This window comes from Engystomops pustulosus, chromosome 7, assembly GCF_040894005.1.
Source record: "Engystomops pustulosus chromosome 7, aEngPut4.maternal, whole genome shotgun sequence".
Classification (NCBI taxonomy): domain Eukaryota; kingdom Metazoa; phylum Chordata; class Amphibia; order Anura; family Leptodactylidae; genus Engystomops; species Engystomops pustulosus.
The window spans coordinates 3125161-3147667 of record NC_092417.1 but is presented as its reverse complement, the minus strand read 5'-3'; the positions used below and the strand labels follow the sequence as shown (position 1 = coordinate 3147667).

At 47.1% G+C, this 22507-nt stretch overlaps 1 protein-coding gene across 1 annotated transcript in view; it reads right to left on the bottom strand.

The window, feature by feature from the left end:
* Nucleotides 1–1557, bottom strand: part of LOC140069131 (protein S100-A1-like) — a 35366-nt gene extending 33809 nt beyond the window's left edge. The window contains exon 1 of the mRNA XM_072114494.1: nucleotides 1445–1557. The gene's annotated coding sequence lies outside the window, so the exon portion shown is untranslated. The remainder of the gene's footprint in view (nucleotides 1–1444) is intronic.
* Between the last annotated feature and the right edge of the window lie 20950 nt (nucleotides 1558–22507).

Below are 22507 nucleotides of genomic sequence, written 5' to 3'. Positions count from 1 at the left end.
GATATGGCAGATAGAGATGATACAGGGGGTGGATAGTAGATACAGGATACGGCAGATAGAGATGATACAGGGGGGATAGTAGATACAGGATACAGCAGATAGAGATGATACAGGGGGGGATAGAAGATACAGGATATGGCAGATAGAGATGATACAGGGGGGGATAGAAGATACAGGATACGGCAGATAGAGATGATACAGGGGGGGATAGAAGATACAGGATACGGCAGATAGAGATGATACAGGGGGGATAGAAGATACAGGATACGGCAGATAGAGATGATACAGGGGGGATAGTAGATACAGGATACGGCAGATAGAGATGATACAGAGGGGATAGTAGATACAGGATACGGCAGATAGAGATGATACAGGGGGGATAGTAGATACAGGATATGGCAGATAGAGATGATACAGGGGGGGATAGAAGATACAGGATACAGCAGATAGAGATGATACAGGGGGGATAGAAGATACAGGATACAGCAGATAGAGATGATACAGGGGGGGGGGGATAGAAACCCAAGAACTTGGGTCGAAACCCATTAGCAATCGGGAGAAACCCTTGCACCCGCATTATGTAAGTAGTAACATGAGTTCTGCATCGTCATTCATTATTACCCACCATAACGGCCGATGTCGCTGCAGGTGGTTTATGCCTTTTTATGCCCTTTCCAACATGTCACAAAGCTGCATAAATTTCAGGTAAGTACATGAAACGCGATGGCGGCACTCAAGTGATGGTAACACATGGGTGCCCCCATCTGGGATCTGGGTGGCGCCCCCTCTGATGTGTTGCTATGACAGCTTGAACCCTAACACAGGGTCCACACATGCAGTCAATGTACAGTACACTGCAATCCTGCTGCAGTATATTGTATAAGTGATCAGACTCCCTAGGGTTAAATACCCCAGGAGTCTAGAAATACAGTAAAAAAATATATAAAACTAAAAGTTCAAATTATCCTTTTCGCTAGAACGCAGAGGACGAAGAGGGTCTCAGTTAAGGTCGGATAAGAGATAATATGGGGGTGTCGGGGTGCAGAGCACATAGAGGGTCTCATTTAAGGTCAGATAAGATGGAGGTAAGTTGGGGGTCGGGGGTCAGAGGATGCAGAGGGTCTCAGTTAAGGTCAGATAAGAGATAAGATGGAGGTAAGTTGGGGGTCGGGGGGCAGAGGATGCAGAGGGTCTCAGTTAAGGTCGGATAAGAGATAAGATGGAGGTAAGTTGGGGGTCGGGGGTCAGAGGATGCAGAGGGTCTCGGCACTGCTCAGTGATTACGGGGGATTTTCATGATCAGTTATCATCTAGATTTTACTATGGAAAAGAATAACCAGTTGTCTCCCCGTCTGCTGCTGCAGTTTGGTGCAGATCCCTCAGCGTCTATAGGTGATGTGACTGCTGCAGCCCCCACCCCAGGACCGGGACATGAGCGACTTACCAGTGCAGGTATCTGCAGGTCTACGTGGAGCAGGTGAGGCAGAGGCAGCAGAGTGCTGAGCAGGGAGGGTGTCCTCATGTTATAAACACCGGAGGACCCAGGTGACACCCTGCACCTCCCCGTCCTGTAGGGACCTAACTATCAGCCGGGCCATGGGGTCACGCCCTGCCTGAATAACTCAATATCAGATCTGTAAGTCACTGCCCTCTGATCACAATGAAGAACCTCCATCCCCTGCTGCAGTCTAATCCCCGCAGCAGTGAATCATGACACAGAGTCATCAGCTTCTACCTGTGATCCCTACAAGAAGACCCTCTGACCCTCTCCTCCATGGAGCCCACCTGCTGCAGGATGGAGGACACTACTCCAACATGGAGGACCACCATGTCCTGACAGCTGAGACTCTCGGGTCACCAGAGAACCTGTTGTGGATCCGTTGTTGTCAATTATCAGTTGTTACTGTAACGCAGGGTCTGGGAACGGAGTAATGACACAGCTTGTGGGTCCTGATGCTAAACCCAGAGCCCAGCTTTCCCTACCTGTTTGCCTCACATACCCTAAACAGTAAGAGGACAACTAGGTGACATTCCCTTCATGCGCTGAAGTGCAAAACGCAGAGAAGAAGACAGGACAGGACGAGCTAATGTCACAACAAATCTATAGTCAGCGCTGAACTATGAGCAGATGATTTATGTGATACCAGAGTCCTGGCCCCAGGAATGATTGGAGCAAAGCTCTGTCTGCCACAGCGGGTTAACTGTTAATGAGCCGGAGCAGAGCTGCATAAGGAGATTAGTGTGTGGTGCAATTCAATACAAAATCAGCAATGCCAAGCCGTGTTCACACTGACAATGTACAAGAGAGACATAAGGACACAATCGGCGCCTCCTCAGATGCATTGCACGGACAGAGCGGTTACACTGTGATCCATTAGACCCCAATTATGGTGGAATCCAGAAAACTACTGATGTGTGTGATGCTTCTAGTCGATTTACAAACTTTGCATTTCTGCAACAAGGACGTCCTCCGACCTATGTCAATGAGGATTCTGATAAAATGTAACTTTTATTAATCATTTATTTCAACCATAAGGAATATTTTCCCAGTGTGTAGAAACAAAAGAAAAACTAAAAGTTGGAACGGTGGGAAAAGAAGTAGATTTTTCCTTCGGAGCAAGGAGAGGAACGTGAGGAGTTTGAGATGAGTTAACGTTTTAAGTGTGGAATAGGGAGTTAGGAACCCACAGGTAGGTATTGAGGGGTTTCGCTATGTTGCACACAGGTAGGTATTGTAGGGTTCGCTATGTTGCACACAGGTAGGTATTGAGGGGTTCGCTATGTTGCACACAGGTAGGTATAGAAAGGTTCGCTGTGCTGCGTGCGCTCTTTTTAGTATGGTTAGAGGCTACACAGTGATAGATTAGATAGCAAGTCCTGGCCACATCTGTATCAGGGGGAATATGGACTATTAGGAGTGTAATCCACGCTCTCAGACTACCCTCTCACTCCGGGGGGTATTTCCATATAATTTCCCAGGCTGCAGTCACTTGCTATGTGTGCGCAGTGTTTTATAGTGCTATCTTAGCCAGACGTGATAACATGCCATACCCTAAAGGTGGATCTATGCTAAACACTAGCTTTCTGTTTGGAGCAGGTAGGTGGCCCTGCAGTAAAATGGAATAGATTGAGTGCCTGTATGTGGCACTCACAAAAATTGTTTCAAACAGAGGACCGGGTAGGTGGCCCTGCAGAAAAATTAAATGCATGAAGTACTATAGCAAGAGCCAGTGGGCCCTGTCAAAAAATAGCCATTTTCCTCTGCTTTACTGTACAAAGAGGAGGAGAAGGAGGAAAATGAGGAGGAGGAGGAGTGGATCAATTATTCAGGTTGAGCTTCCTTCACCTGGTGGAGATTGGAAATTCTGAGAAATCCAGCCTTTATTCATTTTAATAAGCGTCAGCCTGTCAGCGCTGTCAGTCGACAGGCGTGTACGCTTATCGGTGATGATGCCACCAGCTGCACTGAAAACCCGCTCGGACAAGACGCTAGCGGCAGGGCAGGCAAGAACCTCCAAGGCGTACAGCGCCAGTTCGTGCCACATGTCCAGCTTTGAAACCCAGTAGTTGTAGGGAGCTGTGTGATCATTTAGGACGATGGTATGGTCAGCTACGTACTCCCTCACCATCTTTCTGTAAAGATCAGCCCTACTCTGCCGAGACTGGGGACAGGTGACAGTGTCTTGCTGGGGTGACATAAAGCTGGCAAAAGCCTTGTAAAGCGTACCCTTGCCAGTGCTGGACAAGCTGCCTGCTCGCCTACTCTCCCTCGCTACTTGTCCCGCAGAACTACGCACTCTGCCGCTAGCGCTGTCAGAAGGGAAATACTGTTTCAGCTTGTGCACCAGGGCCTGCTGGTATTCATGCATTCTCACACTCCTTTCCTCTCCAGGGATGAGAGTGGGAAGATTTTGCTTGTACCGTGGGTCCAGGAGAGTGAACACCCAGTAATCGGTGCTGGAATAAATTCTTTGAACGCGAGGGTCACGGGATAGGCAGCCTAGCATGAAATCTGCCATATGCGCCAGAGTACCAACGCGTAAGAATTCACTCCCCTCACTGGCCTGACTGTCCATTTCCTCCTCCTCCAACTCCTCCAACTCCTCTTCTTCTGCCCATACACGCTGAACAGTGAAGGACTCAACAATGGTCCCCTCTTGTGTCTCGCCAACATTCTCCTCCTCTTCCTCCTCATCCTCCTCCACCTCCACCTCCTCCGATATGCGCTGAGAAACAGACCTCAGGGTGCTTTGGCTATCAACAAGGGAATATTCTTCCCCCGTCTCTTGTGACGAGCGCAAAGCTTCCGACTTCATGCTGACCAGAGAGTTTTTCAACAGGCCAAGCAGCGGGATGGTGAGGCTGATGATGGCGGCATCGCCACTGACCATCTGTGTTGACTCCTCAAAGTTACTCAGCACCTGACAGATATCAGACATCCACGTCCACTCCTCATTGTAGACTTGAGGAAGCTGACTGACCTGACTACCAGTTCTGGTGGAAGTTGACATCTGGCAGTCTACAATCGCTCTGCGCTGCTGGTAAACTCTGGATAACATGGTCAGTGTTGAATTCCACCTCGTGGGCACGTCGCACAACAGTCGGTGAGCGGGCAGTTGGAGGCGGCGCTGCGCTGCCCTGAGAGTGGCAGCATCTGGGCTGGACTTCCTGAAATGCGCACAGATGCGGCGCACCTTCGTGAGCAAATCAGACAGATTGGGGTATGTCTTGAGGAAACGCTGCACTATCAGATTTAACACATGGGCCAGGCATGGCACATGTGTCAGTCTGCCGAGTTGCAGAGCCGCCACCAGGTTACGGCCGTTGTCACACACAACCATTCCCGGCTTGAGGTTCAGCGGTGCCAGCCACAGATCAGTCTGCGCCGTGATGCCCTGTAATAGCTCTTGGGCGGTGTGCCTTTTGTCGCCTAGGCTCAGCAGTTTGAGCACCGCCTGCTGTCGCTTAGCGACGGCACTGCTGCTGTGCCTAGAGCTACCGACTGATGGCGCCGTGCCCACGGATGGTAGTTCGGAGGAGGAGGTGGAGGAGGGGTGGGAGGAGGAGGAGGCATAGTAGGCCTGAAACACCTGGACCGAGGTAGGCCCCGCAATCCTCGGCGTCGGCAGTATATGAGCAGCCCCAGTGTCAGACTCGGTCCCAGCCTCCACCAAGTTAACCCAATGTGCCGTCAGCGATATATAGTGGCCCTGCCCGGCAGCACTCGTCCACGTGTCCGTGGTCAGGTGGACCTTGTCAGAAACGGCGTTGGTCAGGGCACGGATGATGTTGTCTGACACGTGCTGGTGCAGGGCTGGGACGGCACATCGGGAAAAGTAGTGGCGGCTGGGGACCGAATACCGAGGGGCGGCCGCCGCCATGAGGTTGCGAAAGGCCTCGGTCTCTACTAGCCTATAGGGCAGCATCTCCAGGCTAAGCAATCTGGAGATGTGCACATTAAGGGCTTGGGCGTGCGGGTGGGTTGCACTATATTTGCGTTTCCGCTCCAGCGTCTGGGGTATGGAGAGCTGAACGCTGGTGGATGCTGTGGAGGATCGTGGAGGCGACGATGGGGTTTTTGTGGCAGGGTCCTGGGCAGGGGGCTGACTAGCAGCTGACACAGGGGAAGGAGCAGTGGTGTGCACGGCCGGAGGTGAACGGGCTTGTTGCCACTGAGTGGGGTGTTTAGCATTCATATGCCTGCGCATACTGGTGGTAGTTAAGCTAGTAGTGGTGGAACCCCTGCTGAGCCTGGTTTGGCAAATGTTGCACACCACAGTCCGTCGGTCATCCGGTGTTTCCTTAAAGAACCTCCAGACTTCTGAAGATCTAGCCCTCGCCGCAGGAGCCCTCGCCACGGGAGCTTCACTAGTTGACACATTTGGCGCTGATGCACCTGCTCTGGCCCTGCCTCTCCGTCTGGCCCCACCACTGCCTCTTCCAACCTGTTCTGGTCGAGGACTCTCCTCCGTCTCAGAAGCACTGTGTTCACCCGGCCTCTCAACCCAGCTTGGGTCTGTCACCTCATCATCCTCCGATCCCTCAGTCTGCTCCCCCCTCGGACTTCCTGCCCTGACAACAACTTCCCCACTGTCTGACAACCGTGTCTCCTCATCGTCGGACACCTCTTTACACACTTCCACTACGTCAAGAAGGTCATCATCACCCACAGACTGTGACTGGTGGAAAACCTGGGCATCGGAAAATTGCTCAGCAGCAACCGGACAAGTGGTTTGTGACTGTGGGAAGGGTCCAGAAAACAGTTCCTCAGAGTATGCCGGTTCAAATGCCAAATTTTCCTGGGAGGGGGCAGACTGGGGGGGAGGAGGCTGAGGTGCAGGAGCTGGAGGAGTGGCGATTTCGGTGACATGGGTGGACTGCGTGGAAGACTGACTGGTGGTGGACAAATTGCTCGAAGCATTGTCAGCAATCCACGACATCACCTGTTCGCACTGTTCTGGCCTCAACAGTGCTCTACCACGAGTCCCAGTAACTTCAGACATGAACCTAGGGAGTGTAGCTCTGCGGCGTTCCCCTGCTCCCTCATAAGCAGGTGGTGTCTCACCCCGCCCAGGACCACGGCCTCTGACCCCTGCAGTAGTTGGACGCCCACGTCCCCGCCCTCGTCCTCTACCCCTAGCCCTCGGGTTAAACATTTTTAAAATGAGAGTTATAACTTTATTTTTTTTTTTACTTTTTTTTGTTTTTTTTTGTGTGTTTTTTTTTTTTTGTGTTTTTTGTTTTTTTTTGAGTTTTTAAAACCAAACAATGCTATCCTATTGCTATGGCTATTTTCTAGCCAAGTATCAAAGCACACTACTATGCCAGATGAGATGACACTGAGTTAGTGCCTAATTGAAATCCAACCCCTACTAAATTTTCCCACTTCGGTCTTTGCTATGGATATGTGCGTCACTAAGCGCAGAACACAGCGGTCGCAAGTCTCACTACAAATTGCTCAGAATTGGCTAGTACATGCACTGCAGAAAGTACAGCCACCAGCAGATCAACCAGAAATCAAATATATAGAACGCTACTGTATGCGTAAGTAAGCTCTTTGTATTCTCCTATGGCTATTTTCTAGCCAAGTATCAAAGCACACTACTATGCCAGATGAGATGACACTGAGTTAGTGCCTAATTGAAATCCAACCCCTACTAAATTTTCCCACTTCGGTCTTTGCTATGGATATGTGTGCCACTAAGCGCAGAACACAACGGTAGCAAGTCCCCCTGCTAATTCCTCACAAAATGGTACTAGATGCAAATTAAAATAAAAAAAGTAGAACGTTATTGTAGCCCTAAGAAGGGCTGTTGGGTTCTTTGAGAATCACTCCTGCCTAACAGTAAGCTAATAGAACACCCTAACGCTTTCCCTGACCAGCAGCAGCTCTCTCCCTAGCGGCATCCAGACACAGAATGATCCGAGCAGCGCGGGCAGCGGCTAGTCTATCCCAGGGTCACCTGATCTGGCCAGCCAACCACTGCTATCGACGTGTAAGGGTACCACGTCATGCTGGGTGGAGTGCAGAGTCTCCTGGCTTGTGATTGGCTCTGTTTCTGGCCGCCAAAAAGCAAAACGGCGGGAGCTGCCATTTTCTCGAGCGGGCGAAGTATTCGTCCGAGCAACGAGCAGTTTCGAGTACCCTAATGCTCGACCGAGCATCAAGCTCGGACGAGCATGTTCGCTCATCTCTAATCACAGTGTAACTGCTCTGTCCGTGCAATGCATCTGAGGAGGCGCCGATTGTGTCCTTACGTCTCTCTTGTACATTGTCAGTGTGAACACGGGCTTGGGATTGCTGATTTTCGCTCATCTCTAGTCATTAAGAAATTGTTGGAAGAGTGTAGGAGCATGACACAACCCAAAGGGCGTCACCAGGTCTTCAACATGTCCTTCTGGGGTGATAAATGTCATCTGTCCCTCCTCCCTTTCTCTGATCCGGACTGTAGGCCCCGCAGAGTTTACTCTTACAGAACCAGTTCTCAGCCACTACCTGATCTGGAATCCAGAGAAAGTGGATGTGGAAGTTCATGATCATCTACACATGGTCTGGCTCCTCATCCTTCTTCTACAAGGAGGACACCTGCCTCCATAGGAGAGTTAGAGGGGCGGATGTGTCCCCTTCTGTGGTCTCCCCTGGATCTATACATGGTGTCATCTTCTGGGGGAGACAACTTGATTTATCCTCCCCTTGGGATAGTCAGATACTCAGGTGAGGCAGAGGCGGCAGAGTGCGGAGCAGGGAGGGTGTCCTCGTGTGACACACTGCACCTCCCTGTCCAAAAAGTGCAAAACACAGAGAAGAAGACAGGACAGGACGAGCTAATGTCACAACAAATCTATAGTCAGCGCTGAACTATGAGCAGATGATTTATGTGATACCAGAGTCCTGGCCCCAGGAATGATTGGAGCAAAGCTCTGTCTGTCACAGCGGGTTAACTGTTAATGAGCCGGAGCAGAGCTGCATAAGGAGATTAGTGTGTGGTGCAATTCAATACAAAATCAGCAATCCCAAGCCGGTGTTCACACTAACAATGTACAAGAGAGACATAAGGACACAATCGGCGCCTCCTCAGATGCATTGCACGGACAGAGCAGTTACACTGTGATCAGGGCCGGTTCTAGACAAAGTGGGGCCCTGGGCAAAACTAAAAGTGGGGCCCCAAAATAAAACTATTTTATGACCAGTCACAGTCAGCAAGAGGCTCCTTTAGTCTGGTAAAACAAACTGTAATATGGGAGAATTTTATAGGAGATAGATAGATGATAGGGAGATTTATGGGAAGCATGGTGGCTCCGTGATAAGCACTACAGCCTTGCAGCGCTGGTCAACATCTGCAAAGATTTTGTATGTTTCTGCGTGGGTTTCATCCGGGTCCTCCGGTTTCCTCCCACACTCCAAAAAATTTGGGGAGGGGGACCGATATTTTCTGAAAGCAGACACTTGCCCCATTTTCAAAATTGCATGAAAAATTTTATAGACATAGGCGCCTTCATGCAATTTTGATTCAAATTGAAACATTTTATTAAAAATACTTAAAATTTGACTTTGATGGCAAAAAATTTGATCCAAACAGAAAATATTTACCTTCACATCTCCTAAATGTAATACATGGACATTTGTAGAGTTCACAAATGTGCCCTATTGATATGTTCACATGAATAAATCCACATAATAGCACTAAAACTGTAATAACTAGATATCTGCTTTTCAGCTAGACATTTTCCGACAGTCAAAACCTGCAAAATATATCAATAAAACAGAATAAAAAGTAAAGGCGCCATAAAACGTATAGAATTTTGAAAGCAGACAACCAGGCGATGCATTTGGCAATTAACATTCAAAATTTCCTCTAAAATATGTACAAATCCAGATACTTATATAAAGAAAATCTACTTTCCTAAACCAGTAAGATGTGAGGAGATCATACATACCCCACATGTGTATATTCACCAAAATATGCAGCAAAGGGAACTGCAGAAAATTCACACAGATCTATCATTGTCTGTTCCTTACACAATGGTCACCCAAATAAATAATTATATGTCCATAAACCCCTCTAATGAGATAATAAAAGTCACTATTAGATGTCGCCATTGTATTATCCGCACAATAACAGAACCCTCCGCGCTTCATAAGAATGAGAGTGAGAACGTCATAACATCGGTGTAAGTAATGGAGGATGATGGGAAATAAACACTTTATTCCAGGACATGTCTGTGTGTTTGGTGTTACATATAACTTTATGGACATGTCCTGGTCGCGGTGTAGTCACATTAGGCGAAGAGGATTGAATGTTCATCGTATCAGTCAATTTTCCCAACAAAAAATAACTATCACAAAATAAAAGGGAATAAGAGAGAAAGGGCCACATTTATCACTTTTGTGCGCCTAAGTGTAGTAGTTGCGCCTAAATTCTGGCGCACTGTTTTCCCGAATTATCACAAGCTACAACCATCTGTGATAAGGTAATTTCCTGCCTCTTATTAATCACTTTACTTTAACTCAGTTTAGGCGCAATTTTGGCGCAGTTTTGGCGTAATGTTCCTCCTCTCTGCTTCTCCCACAGCCCAGAATGAAGATAACACTCACAGCAGCACCCAGGTGTGTGACACCCAGCACCCAGTGACCTCCTCAGCAGCACCCAGGTGTGTGACACCCTGCACCCAGTGACCTCCTCAGCAGCACCCAGGTGTGTGACACCCAGCACCCAGTGACCTCCTCAGCAGCACCCAGGTGTGTGACACCCTGCACCCAGTGACCTCCTCAGCAGGGGCTTCTCCTGGAGGGGATCCCCCAGTGCTGGTCTCCTGCTGCACCCCTGTAATCCTGCACAGTGTCCCCCTCAGACACACTGGTGATACTGTGCAGAATGACATGGGGGACACTTGTCAGTACTATGTGCAACATTCTGTTACGTTCTCTTCTCTCTTGCTGTGAGCTCAGCGTTTTGCAGAATGTTTTGTAAATAGAAGGTGATGAAGTGTAAATAGAGTCTGCAGCTCCTGTCTGTAATGTATCTAATGTATCTATTATATGTTCCAGTGTCTGCAGAGTATCTCATGTCTGTATGATCTGTTCTAGTGTCTGCAGAGTATCTCATGTCTGTATGATCTGTTCTAGTGTCTGCAGAGTATCTCATGTCTGTATTATATGTTCTAGTGTCTGCAGTGTCTGGTTGAGCTTTTCTGCTAGAAATGAGCTCTTCTGCAAAGGGGCTCAGTGCTTTCTTCTCAGTTAACGCCAGCTCCGGGCTGGAGTGTTTTTGCGCCCATTTTTGCGCCTAAATGAAAAGTCGCAAGTGATGAATATCATTAGGCGCATCAAAACATCTGGATTGCTAGGATAAATGAGGGAAAGCTGGTTATTTTTTGCTGCGCAGCTAGCATTTAGTCACATTTAGTTGCAAATATGGCACAAAAAACGGTGCGCCTGAATGAAAAGGCGCAAAAACAACAGAAAAAAACGATTGATACATGTGGCCCAAAGTGTGTTCTTAGATTTGCATAGAGAAGGGTTAAAAACATGAATATTAGTTGATATTATTCCTTATCAGAATGTAGTAAGATATAAAGTGACTATTTCCATTATCTGTGAGGTGCAGCAGCTCCTGTGTGCAGCAAATGCTCCCGCAGCCTGATGGCTAAGAATCTGGAGGGGGGGGGTGCACTTCAGGGGGCTGTATCTCTGGCTCTGTAACACATAGAACCTCACTTATTTCCTATGAAAGAAGAGAGTCTCCTCTTTTATATGAATCTAAATTTGTGTTTCTAGAATGCAGAAAAACGGAGATATAAACTGTTAAACTGCCGTCAGAAGTGATATTTATATATAAAAATGGCACCTGATATTCTCACTTTAAACCTGAATATCTCTGGATCCATAGCACCTAGAGACAAAATTCAAGATTCATTTGAAAGAAGAGATTCTCCCCTTTCTCCCTGGGGGCCCTGGGCAATTGCCACCTTTGCCTACCCATAGCGCCGGCCCTGACTGTGATCCATTAGACCCCAATTATTGTGGAATCCAGAAAACTACTGATGTGTGTGATGCTTCTAGTCAGACACCATCAATACTTTTCCTAGGTAGAGGTCATCAATAGTCACAGAATTTTCCAAAGAAACGCAGCAGAAAACAATGAGGCATAAAAGGTCTGACCTCTTGTATCTGTCCTCCGTGCAGGTCCACCAGGAACGTTACAAAGAGACCTGAGGAAACGTCCTCCAAGAACTTTGCCTCCCTGACATCAACTTCATGTAATCTGCCTCCGGTAAGAAGCAGGAGATCGACAGACCAGGGCCACCGTGCCCCTAAATTCCTACATTTTTAGAGACCCCTAAACTTGTAACTGGTTCCCTTCTGTTGACAAAACGTTTCCATAATCCGGTCCCTATCCTCCCCTCTGCCCCGATGTCCCATGTGTTACCCCCAGATGTGGTCCTGGTGCTTGTACTACGCTGCTGCCTGTGGGGTGTATGGAGGATGGTATATCGCTCTACGTTCTCCTCCGTGTCGTGTGGTTGATGTATAATTGTGGGTGGATGTGAGGATCTGGCAGTGGAGGATGATCTATCGTGTATGTGAGGCTGTAAGAGTATTACATGACATGTCCAGACAGAATGTTATCCATTGTCCTGGATCTCTGCACGGCTCCGGAGTTCTGCACTGCGATGTCTGGAAGTGTCCAAATAGAGGACAATATAGTATTAGGTATACAGTATAGGATTATGTACAGACTGTACCACACAGACACACGTGGTAGGATTAGATACACAGCAGACAGTATCACACGAGGTAGGATTAGATACACAGCAGACAGTATCACACGAGGTAGGATTAGATACACAGCAGACAGTATCACACGAGGTAGGATTAGATACACAGCAGACAGTATCACACGAGGTAGGATTAGATACACAGCAGACAGTATCGCACATGATGTGTAGGCCTCTGGATGTTGAGGACAATGAGATACTTGTGTGTGACACGCACCTTGTTACTCAGCAGTATTATATGAGTAATGACCGGAGCTTACACTCAGGACAATGGCTGCTGTCACACTGTAATCTCCTCCAGGATCGACGCCTCCGGATCAGAACTTTCTCACTACTTTGTTGTAACTTGTGTCCTATCCACTGACTACAACAAGTGCAAGTCTGAGCATCCTGGGGGGATCCGGGGCAGCATCCTCATCTCTTACCCTCCATCAGCCCCTCTGCCTCTCTCGGTGGTGGTCTCGGACCCAGCCTTGTGCAGTATCCCCACAGGTCTAACGGCTCATACACTGATAGCAGAGGCCACTGGTATCTTCTGTGGCTCACCCCACACACCTTCATGCTAGTACCACACTCTGGTATGGGCCTCCTATACCCCGTCCTGCCGGATGTTATGGCTACTTGTGTCTTCTTCATGATATAATTCTCATCCAATCCTCTGACTTCAGGCTCAATACCAAATCTATACCAGATCCCGACTACAGCACAATCTATAACAATGTTCCTTAAGGTTTTAAGACAGTTTTTTAAAATCACATTATCACATTATTACTTTAATTATTAGAGGGGCGGATGTGTCCCTTCTGTAGACTCTCCTGGATCTATACCTGGTGTCATCTTCTGGGGGAGACAACTCGAATATCCTCCCCTGGGATACTCCGATCCTGGACGGAGATCAATCCTGACAGATATTTTATCAAAATGCAGAAGCAAAATCCAAGCTGTTCTCAGGGTCTTATCCTCCACACTCAGACACAAGTAATGAAGTGCAAAGAGATGAGCACTTAGGTATCCAGCTCTCCAATCAAAGACCGGGTGATGTGACGCTGATCATGGGAGACCCAAAATGACACCAGAGGGAAGGTTATTCAACACCAAATACTTTTACTGTATTGATCCGACCTGCCTAGAAATCTGGGGGAATTCTACCCCCTCTCCATTTAATCACTGAGATTAGTTACGGACTCGCAATCTATCAGGTCCAGACACAGACTTATCCCCAACACACAGAGAAAGCGAGAATAGAATCTCAGTAACCGACTCAGAAGAGACCTGATTGTCCGGGTGACTCTGCCGGGGGTCTGGTGGGACAATTTACTTCAGTCACTGCAGTAGAGACATAGAGACAACCTGTAGACGATGTTCTCCTCCGGCTTTACAGAACACAATGGCCGCGGTCCTTGACAGCAGGAGAAGGGACCGAGTTCTTAGGGGATAGAAGAGTAACATGGAGAGACGATTGGGGTCTGCTCCATCCTTGCATCTATCTCTGAGCCATCAGGATTAGCTGCCAGGGCCAGAATCAGACTCATCATCAGAATCATAGCTCCCAATCGTCCCGATTTTGCCGGGACAGTCCCGTTTTTCTTACCTCTGCCCCGCGTCACGGGCAACTGTCAGATTGTCATGGATTTTCCCTCCCGGCTCTGTAAATACTTTCAAAGCCTGAATTAATATTACTGAATGGTTTCTACAGACATTGGGCAGGGAATCCTTTTGAGAGATGTGTCGGGTTAGCGGAGAGCAGGGACCACGTCATCAGGTTCAGATCAGCATCTGTCCATATATGGTCTCCAGGTCTTCCCCAGACACAAGCTCTTTTTTTAGTTAAATTAAATACATTTTTGCCCAGTCTGGGATTCAGACCCCAGGCCCTCTGCATTAGAGATAGGAGCCTCTACCCACTGAGCTATGAGCCCAGTGATTACATAACTAAGGATTTTTTTTAACTAGGAAATGTTATCTGCTACTGTTACACTGTGACACAGACTTAATGCCCGGATATATAGAGAGGGATCTTCTCAGAGATTATTATTGTAATTATGGAGACTATTATTATTCTGAATTGTATTATTTTATTATTATGGAGACAATTATTAATAATAGTAAAAATAATAATAATCATCGCTATAATTATATTTATAGTTATAATTGTCTCAATAATTACAATAATAATCTCTGAGAAGATCCCTCTCTATATACCAAGGCATTAAATCTGTGTCACAGTGTAACAGTAGCAGTAACAGTTCTTAGTTACCATAATAGATGGAGGAAGCCACAGCACCCGGTACGGTTCAGTTCCAAATAGTCTTTATTATAACATCATCCAAGCATAAAAATTGCAACGTTTCGATTCCAGTTGAATCTTTCTCAAGCATGCTTGAGTAAGATTCAACTGGAATCGAAACGTTGGCTTCAGTTCTTAGTTACCAAAATTCCTCGTCTAGATCTTTTCTGGGCTCTTAGCTCAGTTGCTAGAGGTGCTGTGTCATTATCATCCATGGACACTGCAGGTTCTAGGTTCAAATCCCAATAAGGATAAAAAAAAAAAATTTATTATTGAGATAAATTTTATTATTGTTATATGGTTAAAATTTGGGGCGTGCCAGGGAGTGATTGGGGGGGGGGCCTAGGGGGATCACTACGCGTGCCGCCATTTTGTCCCTCTTTCCCTTTCACAAATGTTGGGAGGTATGGACAATCCCCATTAATGATGATCTTCATGGAAGGTTCACACCACTCACACATTGTATCGGGGATCTCCATGGGAAACTTCTTAGCAGAGCATTTACCTTGGAGAAAAAGGAGATAAGACTCCACCAGCACAATGTGATCTAGAAAGGGACCCCAAGGATTGGAAATGGGGGTTTCTCTGCCATCATCTCTGCTGGGAGGGAGGAGATTCCAAGAGAGGTTAAAGGTAAGTGATTTTCTGTGACTTGTTGTTCTTGTGCATCATCCATTGAGCGCCCAGACCTTGTGTCACTGCAGATCACAGGGAATCCAAGTATGTGCTGCCACTTACATTACTGAAAGTGGACGCAGACCTGGAGATGGGAAGAGGCTGCACAAAGTCCAGCAGGGGGCATCAAGGATTTCCTAATGTTGTGATGTAATTGTGAGGCTCATCCACCAGAGGGAACCGCTGCAGCTATGAGATATTCCTAAAATCACACACCCACACATCCTGTAGGAGAAGATATAACCTCCAGGAGAACATACAACCGCCAGGAGAACATACAACCTCCAGGAGAACACACAACCTCCAGGAGAACATACAACCTCCAGGAGAACATACAACCTCCCGGAGAACATACAACCTCCAGGAGAACATACAACCTCCAGGAGAACATACAACCTCCAAGAGAACATATAACCTCCAGGAGAACATACAACCTCCCAGAGAACATACAACCTCCAGGAGAACATATAACCTCCAGGAGAACATATAACCTCCAGGAGAACATACAACCTCCAGGAGAACATACAACCTCCAGGAGAACATACAACCTCCAAGAGAACATATAACCTCTAGGAGAACATACAACCTCCAGGAGAACATATAACCTCCAGGAGAACATACAACCTCCAGGAGAACATACAACCTCCAAGAGAACATATAACCTCTAGGACAACATACAACCTCCAGGAGAACATACAACCTCCAGGAGAACATATAACCTCCAGGAGAACATATAACCTCCAGGAGAACATATAACCTCCCGGATAACATACAATCTCCAGGAGAACATACAACCTCCAGGAGAACACACAACCTCCAGGAGAACATATAACCTCCCAGAGAACATACAACTTCCAGGAGAACACACAACCTCCAGGAGAACATATAACCTCCAGGAGAACACACAACCTCCAGGAGAACATATAACCTCCCAGAGAACATACAACTTCCAGGAGAACACACAACCTCCAGGAGAACATATAACCTCCAGGAGAACACACAACCTCCAGGAGAACATATAACCTCCAGGAGAACATACAACCTCCAGGAGAACATATAACCTCCCGGAGAACATACAACCTCCAGGAGAACATATAACCTCCCGGAGAACATACAACCTCCAGGAGAACATATAACCTCCCAGAGAACATACAACCTCCAGGAGAACACACAACCTCCAGGAGAACATACAACCTCCCGAATACCATACAACTTCCCAAATAACATACAACCTCCCGAATAACACACAACCTCCCGAATAACATACAACCTCCAGGAGAACATATAACCTTCCGAAGAACATACAACCTCCCGAATAACATACAACCTCCTGAACGACATACAACCTCCCGAATAACACACAACCTCCCGAATAACATACAAACTCCAGGAGAACATATAACCTCCAGGAGAACATATAACCTCCCGAATAACATACAACCTCCAGGAGAACATATAACCTCCAGGAGAACATATAACCTCCAGGAGAACATACAACCTCCAGAAGAACATATAACCTCCCGAATAAAATACAACCTCCAGGAGAACATACAACCTCCAGGAGAACATACAACCTCCGGGAGAACATACAACCTCCAGGAGAACATACAACCTCCAGGAGAACATACAACCTTCAGGATAACATACAACCTCCAGGAGAACATACAACCTCCCGAATAACATACAACCTCCTGAACGACATACAACCTCCCGAATAACATACAACCTCCTGAACGACATACAACCTCCAGGAGAACATATAACTTCCAGGAGAACTATTTACCTCTCGAATAACATACAACCTCCAGGAGAACATATAACCTGCAGAATAACATACAACCTCCAGGAGAACATATAACCTGCAGAATAACATACAACCTCCCGGAGAACACACAACCTCTAGAAGAACATACAACCTCCCGAATAACACACAACCTCCCGAATAACATACAACCTCCAGGAGAACATACAACCTCCAGGAGAACATACAATCTCCACGAGAACATACAACCTCCAGGAGAACATACAACCTCCAGGAGAACATACAACCTCTAGGAGAACATATAAATTCAAGGAGAACATATAATCTCCCGAATAACAAATAACCTCCAGGAGAACATACAACCTCCCGAATAACATATAACCTCCCGAATAACATACAACCTCCAGGAGAACATACAACCTCCCCAATAACATACGACCTCCAGGAGAACATACAACCACCAGGAGAACATATAACCTCCAGGAGAAAATATAACCTCGAGGAGAACATACAACCTCCAGGAGAACATACAACCTCCAGGAGAACATATAACCTCCAAAATTACATACAACCTCCAGGAGAACATATAACCTCCAGGAGAACATATAACCTCCAGGAGAACATACAACCTCCAGGAGAACTTTTTACTTCTCGAATAACATACAACCTCCAGGAGAACATATAACCTGCCGAATAACATACAACCTCCCGGAGAACACACAACCTCTAGGAGAACACACAATCTCCAGAAGAACATACAACCTCCCCAATAACATACAACCTCTAGGAGAACATACAACCTCCAGGAGAACATACAACCTCTAGGAGAACATATAAATTCAAGGAGAACATACAACCTCCAGGAGAACATATAACCTCCAGGAGAACATATAACCTCCCGAATAACATACAACCTCCAGGAGAACATATAACCTCCAGGAGAACATATAACCTCCCGAATAACATATAACCTCCAGGAGAACATACAACCTCCAGGAGAACATACAACCTCCAGGAGAACATATAACCTCCCGAATAACAAATAACCTCCAGGAGAACATACAACCTCCCGAATAACATACAACCTCCAGGAGAACATATAACCTCCAGGAGAACATATAACCTCCCGAATAACATATAACCTCCAGGAGAACATACAACCTCCAGGAGAACATACAACCTCCAGGAGAACATATAACCTCCCGAATAACATATAACCTCCAGGAGAACATATAACCTCCAGGAGAACATATAACCTCCAGGAGAACATACAACCTCCCAAATAACATACAACCTCCAGGAGAACATACAACCTCCCGAATAACATATAACCTCCCGAATAACATACAACCTCCAGGAGAACATATCCTCCAGGAGAACATATAACCTCCAAAATAACATACAACCTCCAGGAGAACTTTTTACTTCTCGAATAACATACAACCTCCAGGAGAAAAGTAACCTGCCGAATAACATACAACCTCCCGGAGAACACACAACCTCTAGGAGAACACACAACCTCCAGAAGAACATACAACCTCCCCAATAACATATAACCTCCAGGAGAACGTTTTACCTCTTGAATAACATACAACCTACAGGAGAACAGAAAACCTCTAGGAGAACATATAACCTGCCGAATAACATACAACCTCCAGGAGAACATATAACCTAAAGGAGAACCTATAACCTCCAGGAGAACATATAACCTCCAGGAGAACATACAACCTCCCGTATAACATATAACCTCCAGGAGAACATACAACCTCCCGTATAACATATAACCTCCAGGAGAACATATAACCTCCAGGAGAACATATAACCTCCAGGAGAACTTTTTACCTATGGAATAACATACAACCTCCAGGAGAACACACAACCTCTAGGAGAACATATAACCTCCCGAATAACATACAACCTCCACGAGAACATATAACCTCCCGAATAACATACAACCTCCACGAGAACATATAACCTCCTGAATAACATACAACCTCTAGGAGAACATACAACCTCCAGGAGAACATATAACCTCTAGGAGAACATATAACCTCCAGGAGAACATATAACCTCCAGGAGAACATACAACCTCCAGGAGAACATACAACCTCCAGGAGAACATACAACCTCCAGGAGAACATATAACCTCTAGGAGAACATATAACCTCCAGGAGAACATATAACTTCCAGGAGAACATACAACCTCCAGGAGAACATATAACTTCCAGGAGAACATACAACCTCCAGGAGAACCTATAACCTCCAGGAGAACATACAACCTCCAGGAGAACATATAACCTCCAGGAGAACATACAACCTCCAGGAGAACATATAACCTCCAGGAGAACATACAACCTCCAGGAGAACATAACATTTCCACCATTCTGCCCTCCACTGATGCCCAGTCTACCTTAGCAACATCAAAGACCAGATTTAAGGGATAACAATACCCCTGCCAGCATACAGGCAGTCCAGACCTCATGCTCCTTCTCAGGAGTCTGTCCTTCAAAGTCTGTCAGCAGTCCAGACTACAGGAGTCTGAGAGTGAAGAGATAGTGGGGAGCACACCTTCAGTGCTAATACAGAAACCAATTTCGGGAACAAAGTCAGGAGACTCTAATCCAGAGCTGCAGCTTCCACAGTTTGGACACAGCTCCATCTCAATTATCCCAGCACCTACTGCCAGGCTGGAGCACTATTTCTGCGGACCACTCTCCACGACCACTCCAGTATCTGAATCTAGATCTTCTGTTTCACCGTTCTGGCCAGTTGGCTGCTACCTGTTCAATAAAGAACCGTGAGTTGATTTGCACAACGTTGCCTCCGTCTGATCCCTGGATACGGCTGTTACCACCACAGGCTCCCCATCCATCACCCAGGGACATATCTTACAGACACCACCTGCTGGAGACCTGCCAGGCTGTAGGACAGCCCTCCAGTCCCCATACTAAGCACCATGACCACAGCGCACCCTTGGCCGCCAGCCACTCCGGTATTCTGGGCCCCGGCGGCCTCCTCTGGATTCCAGATCCCAAGAGAAACGCCTACAAGGATCTGTACAATGAGGATTCCTGGCTGCATCTTTCATCTGTTCCCCAATCTGCAGTGCCCCAAATAGTGACCCCTGTGAGTGCCCCGTCTACCGCCATCATGAGCACAGGCCCCAATGCCATCCATGGACCAGGACTGGTCCAGGAAAACACTCTCCAGTTGCAAGTATGTGCGGCTCTCAAGGGTCTTCCATGGCCAAAGAAGCCGCTGAGGATGAAGCAGATCCAGAAGTTCCGGTGAGGGTTGACCTTCCAGCGATTCCTTCTCAGTGGGGTGATGACCCGGCTCCAGAAGAGTTGGAGGCTACAGATGGAGCAATGGCGCTAGCTCGAGGGCCCATCTACTTGTTCTTAGATCCGTCCATGAGGATGGGCTCTACAGATTCACCGGCTGATGAGGCTGATTCCCCCGGAGCTCAGCACAACTACCCCTGAGCCACTAAAAATGTAAAACCTCTTTCAGATAACGTACAGAACAGTTTCAACAAAGAAAACCAGCAGTTCAGTGTTCACCCAGCTTTATTAGCACTTAAACGATGAAGCAAAGGCTTCTTTCCCAGTGTAGACAATACATGGTGTGCCTTGCAACCCGAGGTAGCCGTGCTGCTTCCAGTAACGTCATGGTAACGTTTTAAAGGAAACCTACCAGTTAGAATGGTAGGGGTAAGCAGTAAGTACCGAGCACCAGCTCAGGGTGAGCTCAGGGTGAGCTGGTGCCGGTACTTACTTTCATTTGTGTTATTAACTGCTGTATCGCGGTTTTAACACTTTTTAAACTTTAGAGCAGAAGAGGCTTCGGCGCTGGGCGTGACCGTGCGCGTGCAATATCTCCAGCATTTCCTATGTAGGCGTGCCACGCAGCGCCGAAGCCTTTTCTGCTCTAAAGTTTAAAAAGTGTTAAAACCCTGATACAGCAGTTAATAACACATATGGAAGTGCACCCATTGTGCTGGTAAAGCCACTGTGATTGCTGTTTTTGCATATAACCTCTTTCTTTAGACTTAGCAGGGATGTAGCCAAGACTGTGTCAGAACGTCTTTATGTCAAACTCCACAGGCTTGCGCCTAAAACCTAGACGTCATACAGGAGGGTAAGACAGTCAGATGGCAGGTATACCGTATGTATTATACCTACCTGTTCAATAAAGATCCATAAGTTGATTTGCACAACGTTACCTCCATCTGAGGCCCTTGATACGGCTGTTACCACCACGGGCTCCCCATCCATTACCCAGGGATTCATCCTACAGACACTCAGGGGTTGCCCCAGGGAGATTCAGTACCTCAGCCTCTCCCTCCATATTTCTTGCACACACCACCTGCTGGAGAGCTGCCAGGCTGTAGGACAGGCCTCCGGTCCCCATACCAAGCACCGTGACCACAGCGTGCCCCAGGCCGGAACCGCCAGTCACTCCAGTATTCTGGGCCCCGGCTGCCTCCAGGCCCCAAGAAAAGGCCCCGGTGGGGGATGTTGCAGATGGCACTCAGGGCATGCGCCTTGGGACGTTGCCACTACAATGGGAATGGGGTCTCAAGAAGAGGTGCAAGATTGAACATATCAGCCTGCACCACCCTGGGTTCAGAGGCTACATCAGTCCCTAATGAAGCAAAAACAGAGCGGGCAGCTACTGTGTACATTTTAGTGGTAGAGATTATACTACACTGAGGACAGACTGGTGGTGATACTAAACTGAGGAACAATTGGTGGTAGTGATTATATGACACTGAGGACCGACTGGTGGTAGTGATGATACTAGACTGAGGACTAACTGATGGTAGCGATGATACTAGACTGAGGACTGACTGGTGGTAGTGTTCACACTACAATGAGGAGTGACTGGTGGTGATACTTAACTGAAGACCAATTGGTGGCAGTGATTATATAACACTAAGGACTGACTGGTGGTAGTGATGATACTAGACTGAGGACTGACTGGTGGTAGCGATGATACTAGACTGAGGACTGACTGGTGACTGTGATTATACTAGACTGAGGACTGACTGGTGACAGTGATTATACTAGTCTGAGGACTGACTGGTGACTGTGATTAAACTAGACTGAGGACTGACTGGTGACAGTGATTATACTAGTCTGAGGACTGACTGGTGACTGTGATTATACTAGACTGAGGACTGACTGGTGACAGTGATTATACTAGTCTGAGGACTGACTGGTGACTGTGATTAAACTAGACTGAGGACTGACTGGTGGTAGTGATTAAACTAGACTGTGGACTGACTGGTGGAAGTGATTAAACTAGACTGAAGACTGACTGGTGGTAGCGATGATACTAGACTGAGGACTGACTGGTGGTAGTGATTATACTAGACTGAGGACTGACTGATGGTAGCGATGATACTAGACTGAGGACTGACTGGTGGGAGTGATTATACTAGACTGAGGACTGACTGGTGGCAGTGATTATACTAGACTGAGGACTGACTGGTAACAGTG